Below are 9,836 nucleotides of genomic sequence, written 5' to 3'. Positions count from 1 at the left end.
AGATTACTCTACCCAGCAAAGCTATCATTTAGAATTAAAGGTTAGATAAAGAGATTTCGAGACACACACACACACACACACACACACACACACACAAATCTAAAGGAGTTCATCACCACCAAACTAGAATTTTATGAAATGTTAAAGGGTCTTCTTTAAGAAGAAGATGAAAATCCTCAAGAAAATATTAGCAAACCGAATACAGCAATGCATCAAAAGGATCATACATCATGATCAAGTGGAATTTATTCTAGGAAGGCAAGGTTGGTACAACATTCACAAATCAATAAATGTGATTCACCACATAAACAAAGAAGGATAAAAACCACATGATATTATCAATAGATGCAGAAAAAGTTGATAAATCCAGTAGCCATTTATGATAAAAGCTCTCAGCAAAGTGAGAATAGGGGGAACGCACCTAAACATAATAAAGGCCATGCGATGCAGACCTTGACCACGGTGTTGTGGATGTGACAAACAAATTGACACATACTACAGAAGTTCTGTGGAGGAAAAGGGACAGCATGACCACTCTCTAAGAGAGAGAGCACCCGACCCTTGCCTGGACAGGCTTTTATTGATTTCTAATAGCATACATCAAAGAAGGTTCTCGTTCATTATGCTCAGGTTTGTTTTACATGACTACTTTTTACAGATAACAAAGGAAAGGCTCTTACCGATTACTTCTTACAGATTAACAAAGAAAAAATGTTGCAAATGTAAAAGAATGATCAGAGTGATCGGTCTGTTACACTCCGTCCTTGGGAGAATTAGCACAGACTTCAGGAAGTTACTTTAAAGATATGCAGTAAGCATTTGCTGCTTCAATTCAGTGTGAGGGAGTTTTAGTAGGAGCAAGCCTCAAAGCGGCCTAGGAATAATGCAGGCCTGGTTTTCCACAGGAAAGCTGATCCATAGTTTTGGCTTCCTGTGTGCTGACATGTGCCTATTGGTTTTCCAATAGGGCTGGGCTACATTTGCCATTGCCATGTGGATCAGTTTCCTATAGCTATCCATGACAAACCCACTGCCAGCATCATACTCAATGGGAAAACAGTACAAGTGTTCCCCTTAAGATTGACAACAAGAGGGATGTCTGCTTTCACCTCTCTTATTGAACATAGTACTGAAAGTCTTAACCACAGCAATCAGACAAGAAGAAGAAATAAAAGGCATCTAAACTGTAAACAAAAAGTAAAACTGTCTTTATTTAGAGATGATAGGATACTCCACATAGAGAACCCCAAAGATTCCACCAAGAAACTACTAGAACTGATAAATGAATTCAGCAAAGTAGCAGGATGCAAAATTAATATCTAGAAATCAATTGCATTTTTATATAACAGTAATGAACTAACAGAAAAGGAAATTAAGAAAACAATCCCATTTACAATTTATTCAAAAAGAATAAAATACAGGGGGATCTAAGATGGCGTCGGAGTAGGAAGGAGCAGATTTGGCTTTCCTCTGCTCAGGGGAGAAAATCCTGACTGATCTATGGAGTAGAAAGGCAAGCAACCAACATATTTCAGCATTTTTGAAAATAGAGGACCAAGGATTGTGGCAGAACTGAAAGAACAAAGAACGGATCCTAAGGGGAGTGCTGCAACAAGGTAGGGTCCCAGGACAAGCATGTGGTCCCGGGGCTGCAGCCCCAGGCCTGGGGGCCACTGCTGGGTTTACCATAGGGCTCTTGGGAGAGAGCCAGGTCAACTGCTCCCTCCCCAGCCGATCAAGGTCTGAGCAGCTCTGGGAGGAATCCAGGTGCTGGCAAATGCACCGGGGTGGTGAGCAGCTTTGGAGGTGGTGGACACCAGAGCCGAGTCGCGCAGCGGCCCCGGACTCCCACGATCACTGGTCTGGCTGGAGCTTTGGCGGTGGGAGAAGCCAGGCCACTGTGGGGAGCAGCGGGCTCGAACGGGAGGAATTTCTCAAGAGGAAGGAGTGAATAGACACAGACACTGTTTTGGGAATTCTCCTAAAGTGATCAGTGGCTCTAGCCTGTCTCCTACCCAGCTGTGAGAGCGCAGGCACAGGCACGCAGGTACGGTCTCACCGGCAGCAGTTGGGCCGCGCGCGCAGCGGTCAGGCAGAGCCCGCTCACAGGAGCACCGGCGCAGGAGCGCACCTGCAAGGAGAGCATCCCTGCACACCAGCCCACAGCAGTAACCCTGGGGAAAGACCTGATTCCCACACCCAGGGCCCAAAGCTGAGGAGCCAGTGCGAACTCCATGGGCCAAGGAAGAAAAGCCAAACAAATCATCCTTCAGCCTGCCTCAATCAGCAAGAGCAGAAAACCACTTTGAAATCAAGAGACTTTTTAATTTGATTCTATTTTTTTTAACAATTTTTAATTTTTTAAGTTTTATTGTTTTTATTCTCTTTTGGTTTCTTTTTCCTCTCTTACTTGATTTCTTGTTTTATTCCTTCCTCCTTCCTGTCCTCCAATTTTATCTCTTCTTCCTTCCTTCGTCTGCCTTTTCTATTTTTTACTTTTTAAATTTTTTTCCTAAATACCTACAAGTGAGACAAAATCCTGGATCGGTGAAAAGACCAAAGTTGAACCCAAAGAAGGGGCATCACAACAGCTGGGACAGTGAGATAAATGCTACTCTGCTATTACAGAGAACCTGCAAGTTATTGCATATTTGTATTATTATTATTTTTCCAGTGTTCCTACATCTTTTTTTTAACAGTATTTTTATATCCCTCTTCTTTTTGCATAGCCTGCTTTGCTAGGCTGGATTTATTGTATGACCTGACAGCTTTCCCCTGATATCTCTTTCTATACTGTATTACTAATCTACTGTCCATTAACTCACCTGTGTCCTATCAGCACACTACTTGATGTTCTGTACTCCCTATTCTTGTTACCTAGATCTCATAGACTCTGCCATATGAATGTTGCCATAATATTACTGTAAATAACTGCTGTTCCATGAAATTGTAATTACTTCACAACACCCCCCGCCCCAAGATCTTAGCCTACTTCACAGTTTCCTGAACTCTATTACTGTAGTGGTTAACTCTATTCTCTCACACACTACACCTATTTACTATCCTTTACTCTCACCTTACCCCAGAATCTGACCTCCCACAACCTCCCTGCTTTATAGATCCAACTCACAATCCTTCCATCCCCAACAAGAGTCTTATCTTCTTTCCATCCTTTCTAAAAATCAGCTAGCTGGGTGGAAGACCACGGTTAACACTATACATAGTGAAAGGATCTCCTATATCTTCCCTACTTGCTACTACTGTAAATAGCATAGAATTCTCTATTGCTGTCTTAAACCATTTTGCCTTCCCCCTCCAACTGATGACAAAAAAGAATAGGTGGAGGAGGTGAACACCAGGATACCCACTGGAAGAGGAAACCCAACAACAAAGGAACCACTAACAGATAACAGCAGAAGAAGGTGAAGGAGGGAGTAGTAACCACACAAACCTCAATCCAGGACTTATCTGGAAATACAACTAAACAGTAGAGACAGTACCCAATACAAACAACTGAACAAGATTTCTTTAAACCTTGTACACACAGAAGAACCAGCTTCAACACAACCTGCCCTCACCAGCACAACAAAATACAGAAGGTGGTGGACAGAGTGACCCACATTTAACCAGCTGGCAGGAAGGAACCACCAAAGAAAGACTCAACAACAATCAAAACCCAAAGGCAAACACAAAGCCAACTTAAACGGCAGCCCAAGACCAGTGAGCTTGGGGGGCCAAGGAAACAGCACCACTGAAACTCACTGCTACTCTACTAAAGAAGTTCACAACATAAACCCAGGGAGCCAGAACAGATCAATATAAGAAGCTGAGGTGAACAAGAAGAGTCTCACAAACAATGGGAAGACAAAGAAATAATCCCCAAACGAAAGGAAAGGAGGAAGCCTTAAAAAGAATGCTAAATGAAACAGAGGCAATTCAACCATCAGATATTGAATTCAAAGCAGTGATTGTCAGGAAGCTCAATGAGCTCACAATGAGCTACGAGAAACTACAGGGAAGCTACAATGAACTCAATGAAAACTACATCAGCATAAAAAAGGAAATAGAAACTCTCAACAAGGGCCAAGAGGAAATGAAGAATACAATTTCTGAACTGAAGAACACAGTAGAAGGAATGAAAAGCAGGATCGATGAAGCAGAAGATCGGATCAGCGAGCTAGAGGACAAAATAGAAGAAAACACCCAGAAAGAGCAAGAAAAGGAAAAGAGGCTCAGAAAAAATGAAGAGGGATTAAGAGAAATGCAAGACAATATGAAACATAATAATACCCGTATAATAAGGATACCAGAAGGAGAAGAAGAAGAACAAGGGATAGAAAACCTAGTTGAACAAGTGATGATGGAAAACTTCCCTAATTCGATGAGACAAAAAGTCACACAAATACAGGAAACACAGAGAGTCCCAATCAAGAGGAACCCAAAGAGGCCCACCTCAAGACACATCATAATTAAAATGGCAAAATTTCAAGACAAAGAGAGAATCTTAAAGGCAGCAAGGGAGAAAAAGGAAGTAACATACAAGGGGGCCCCAATAAGGCTAACAGCTGACTTCTCAATGGAAACACTTCAAGCCAGAAGAGAATGGCAAGAAATAATCCAAGTAATGAGAACCAGAGGCCTGCAACCACAACTACTTTACCCAGCAAGGCTCTCAATTAAGGTAGAAGGCCAAATAAGAAGCTTCTCAGACAAAAGAAGTCTAAAAGAATACACCTCCACTAAACCAGCTCTGCAAGAGATGCTAAAGGGATTGCTTTAAGGAAAGAAAGGAAAAGAGAGAGTGAGAGAGGATCACACGTACATAAAAGGCAATGAATAAGTACCTATCAATAATAACCTTAAACGTAAATGGATTAAATGCTCCAATCAAAATACATAGAATAGCTGATTGGATAAGAAAACATGACCCACACATATGCTGTCTACAAGAGACCCACCTCAGGATAAAAGATCTGCACAGGTTGAAAGTGAAGGGCTGGAAACAAATTTTCCAAGCAAGTGGACAGGCAAAAAAAAGCCGGGGTAGCAATACTCATATCAGACAAAATAGACTTCCAAAGAAGGTCCATAAAGAGAGACCCAGAAGGTCATTTCATAATACTCAAGGGAAGAATTCACCAAGAAGACATAAATATTGTAAATATATATGCACCCAACATAGGAGCACCAAAATACATAAAGAAAATCTTAGAGGACTTCAAGAAAGATATGGACAGCAACACAATTATTGTGGGGGATTTTAACACCCCTCTATCAAAAATGGACAGATCTTCCAAACAAAATATCAACAAAGATATTGTGGCATTGAACAATATCTTAGACGAACTGGGCTTTACTGATATTTACAGAACCCTCCATCCCAAAGAAGCTAAATACACATTTTTTTCAAATGTACATGGAACATTTTCAAAGATTGACCACATGATAGGACACAAAACAAGCCTCAACAATTTCAAAAAAATTGAAATCATACCAAGCAATTTCTTGGATCACAAGGGACTGAAACTAGAAACCAACCCCAAGGGAAAAAACCCAAAACACTCAAAATCATGGAGATTAAACAGCATGCTATTAAACAATGAATGGGTCAAGAATGATATTAGGGAAGAAATCAAACGGTTTTTGGAAACAAATGAAAACGAACTCACAACAATCCAAAACTTATGGGACACAGCCAAGGCAGTCCTCAGAGGGAAGTTCATAGCGATACAGGCCCACCTAAAAAGGTTAGAAACATTCCAAAGAAACAACCTAACCCTACCTCTACAAGAACTCGAGGAACAACAACAAAGACAGCCCAGAGCAAGCAGAAGGAAGGAAATAACCAAGATCAGAGCAGAATTAAATGACATAGAGACTAAAAGCACAATTCTAAAGATCAATGAATCCAAGAGTTGGTTCTTTGAAAAGATAAACAAAATCAACAAGCCTTTAAGCAGACTCATCAAGAAAAAAAGAGAGAAGACCCAAATAAACACAATCAGAAATGAAAGAGGAGACATTACAACAGATACCACAGAAATACAAAGGATTGTAACAAATTACTACAAAGAGCTGTATGCCAAGAAATTTGAAAACCTAGATGAAATGGACAAATTTCTAGAAAAATATAACCTTCCAAAACTCAATAAAATGGAAGCAGAAAGCCTGAACAAACCAATAACAGCAAAAGAAATTGAAGCAGTAATAAAAAAACTCCCAACACACAAAAGCCCTGGACCAGATGGTTTCACAGGAGAATTCTACAAAGCATTTAAGGAAGAGCTAACCCCTATCCTTCACAGACTATTTCAAAAAATCCAAAAAGATGGAAGACTCCCAAACTCTTTTTATGAGGCCAACATCATCTTAATTCCAAAACCAGATAAAGACACAACAAAGAAAGAAAACTACAGGCCAATATCGCTGATGAACATTGACGCTAAAATCCTCAACAAGATACTGGCAAACCGCATCCAACAGTACATTAAGAAGATCATACACCATGACCAAGTGGGATTCATTCCAGGTATGCAAGGATGGTACAATATTCGCAAATCAGTAAATGTAATACATCACATAAACAAAAGCAAAGACAAAAACCACATGATCATATCAATAGATGCAGGAAAAGCATTTGATAAGGTACAGCACCCATTTATGATAAAAACACTCAGCAAAGTGGGAATAGAGGTAGCATTCCTCAACATAATAAAGGCCATATATGAGAGACCTACAGCCATCATTATACTCAATGGGCAAAAATTAAAATCTTTTCCACTAAGAACAGGAACAAGACAAGGATGTCCACTTTCACCACTTCTATTCAATGTAGTACTGGAAGTTCTAGCCACAGCAATCAGACAAGAAAAAGAAATAAAAGGAATCCAAATCGGAAAGGAGGAAACACAACTCTCACTGTTTGCAGATGACATGATAGTGTACATAGAAAATCCTATAGACTCCACCAAAAAACTGCTTGACCTAATAAATGAATTTGGTAAAACAGCGGGATACAAAGTCAATATCCAGAAATCAAAGGCATTTTTGTACACCAACAATGAAACAGCAGAAGCAGAAATCAAGAAAAAAATCCCATTTGAAATAGCAAAAAGAAAAATAAAGTACCTAGGAATAAACCTAACCAAAGAGGTAAAAGACCTGTATTCAGAAAACTACATGACACTGAGGAGAGCAATCAAGGAAGAAACAAACAAATGGAAACATACACCGTGTTCATGGATTGGAAGAATTAATATCATTAAAATGTCCATACTACCAAAAGCAATTTACACATTCAATGCAATACCTATTAAAGTACCAATGGCATATTTCACAGACATAGAACAAACACTTCAACAATTTATATGGAACCACAAACGACCCCGAATAGCTGCTGCAATTTTGAGAAAGAAGAGTAAAGTAGGAGGGATCACAATACCTGACACTAAACTATACTACAAGGCCACTGTAATCAAAACAGCCTGGTACTGGCATAAAAACAGGCACATAGACCAATGGAACAGAACAGAGAGCCCAGAAATAAACCCAAGCCTCTACGGTCGATTAATATTTGACAAAGGAAGCAGCAACATAAAATGGAATAAAAATAGCCTCTTCAACAAATGGTGTTGGGAGAACTGGACAGCTATGTGCAAAAAAATGAAACTCGAGCACCAACTTACACCTTATACAAAAATAGATTCAACGTGGATAAAAGACTTAAATATAAAGCGTGACACCATTAAAGTCCTAGAAGAGAACGTAGGTAGGAAAATCTCAGATATTTCATGCAGAAACATTTTTTACTGACTTGTCTCCTAGAGCAAGGGACATAAAGGAAAGAATAAACAAATGGGACCTCATCAAAATTAAAAGCTTTTGCACAGCTAAGGAAAACAGTATCAAAATAAAAAGAGAACCAACTGTATGGGAAAACATATTTGCCAATGATACCTCAGACAAGGGTTTAATCTCCAAAATATATAAAGAACTTACACGACTCCACTCTAAGAAGACAAGTAACCCAATTAAAAAATGGGCAAAGGACTTGAACAGACACTTCTCCAAGGAGGACATACAGAAAATCCAAAGACACATGAAGCGATGCTCAATATCACTAGCCATCAGAGAGATGCAGATTAAAACCACAATGAGATACCACTTCACACCAGTCAGAATGGCCATCATAAACAAAGCAACAAACAACAAGTGTTGGAGAGGATGTGGAGAAAGGGGGTCCCTAGTGCACTGTTGGTGGGACTGCAGACTGGTACAATCACGGTGGAAAGCAGTTTGGAACTTCCTCAGAAAACTAAAAATGGATCTGCCTTTTGACCCAGCAATTCCACTGCTGGGACTATATCCTAAGAACACTAAAACACCAATAGAAAAGAACCTTTGCACCCCGATGTTCATAGCAGCACAATTTACAATAGCTAGGTGCTGGAAGCAACCTAGATGCCCATCAGTAAATGAATGGATCAAAAAACTATGGTACATTTACACAATGGAATTCTATGCAGCAGAAAGAAAGAAGGAGCTCATACCCTTTGCAACAGCATGGATGGAGCTGGAAAGCATTATGCTAAGTGAAACAAGCCAGGCAGTGAAAGACAAATACCACATGATATCACCTTTAACAGGAATCTAAACAACAAAACAAAACAAAAAAACTAGCAAAATATAACCAAAGACACTGAAATAGGGGATAGTCTGACAGTGGCCAGAGGGGAGAGAAGAGGGATTGCAGAGGGGAATGGGTAGGGATTACAGGAACAAATTTGGAGGACACATGGACAAAAACTAGGGGTGGGGGGTAATGGGGGGAAGGGGGGAGGGTTTGGTGAGTGGGCTGGAATGGGAGTAAGGGCGAGAAAACTGTACTTGAACAATGATTAAAATAAAATAAAAAAAAAGAATAAAATACCCAAGAACGAACCTGACCAAGGATGTAAAAGCCCTATACCTGGAAAATTATGAGACACTGAAGAAAGAAATTGAAGAAGATACAAATAAGTGGAAGCATATACCATGTTCATGGATAGGAAGAATTAATGTCATTAAAAAGTCCATACCACCTAAAGCAATCTATAGATTCAATGCAATTCCTATGAAGATTCCAATGACATACATCACAGACTTAAAACAAGTATTTAAAAAATTTGTATGGACCCACAAAAGGCCCTGCATAGCAACAACAATCCTGAGAAAGAAGAACAAAGTTAGAGGAATCATGCTACATAATATCAAACTATACTATAAGGCCATAGTAATAAAAATGATCGGTACTGGCATAAAAACAGACACATAGCTCAATGGAACAGAATAGAGAGCCCAGAAATAAAGCACAACTTAATAGTCAATTAATATTTGACAGAGGAAGCAAGCACATAAAATGGGTGAAGATAATTTATTCAATAAGTGGTGTTGGGAAAATTAGTCAGGTAAGTGTGGGAAAATTAAGCAGATGAGTGCAAAAAAGTGAAACTAGATCACTGTCTTACACCACACACAAAAATAAATTTAAAATGGATTAAAGAAATAAATATTAGACCCCAAACCATGAAAATCCTTGAAGAAAACATAAGTAGGAAAATCTCAGACATTGTTTGCAGAAATTTTGTATGAGATGTATCTCCTCAGGCAAGGAAAACAAAAGAAAAACTAAATAAATGGGACTACATCAAACTTAAAAGTTTTTGCACAGCAAAGGAAATGATCAACAAAATCAAAAGACAACCCAAAGAATGGGGGAATATATTCACTGACACATCTAATAAAGGGTTAATATCCAGAATTTATAAAGTACTTACAAAACTCAACACCAATACAAA

The 9,836-nt window shown here is 39.3% G+C and overlaps 1 long non-coding RNA gene across 1 annotated transcript; it reads right to left on the bottom strand.

Annotated features, from left to right (window-relative positions):
* Window positions 1–1,358: 1,358 nt before the first annotated feature.
* Window positions 1,359–9,096, bottom strand: LOC118500990. The gene is made up of 3 exons (XR_004903562.1): window positions 8,942–9,096; window positions 7,129–7,140; window positions 1,359–1,427 (listed from the first exon to the last, which is right to left on the bottom strand). It is a non-coding gene; the product is annotated as an uncharacterized LOC118500990 (long non-coding RNA).
* Window positions 9,097–9,836: the final 740 nt, after the last annotated feature.

Source organism: Phyllostomus discolor, chromosome 6 (assembly GCF_004126475.2).
Source record: "Phyllostomus discolor isolate MPI-MPIP mPhyDis1 chromosome 6, mPhyDis1.pri.v3, whole genome shotgun sequence".
In the NCBI taxonomy this organism is placed as follows: Eukaryota; Metazoa; Chordata; class Mammalia; order Chiroptera; family Phyllostomidae; genus Phyllostomus; species Phyllostomus discolor.
The sequence above is the reverse complement of the archived record's forward strand: the minus strand, read 5'-3'. Positions and strand labels throughout refer to the sequence as shown.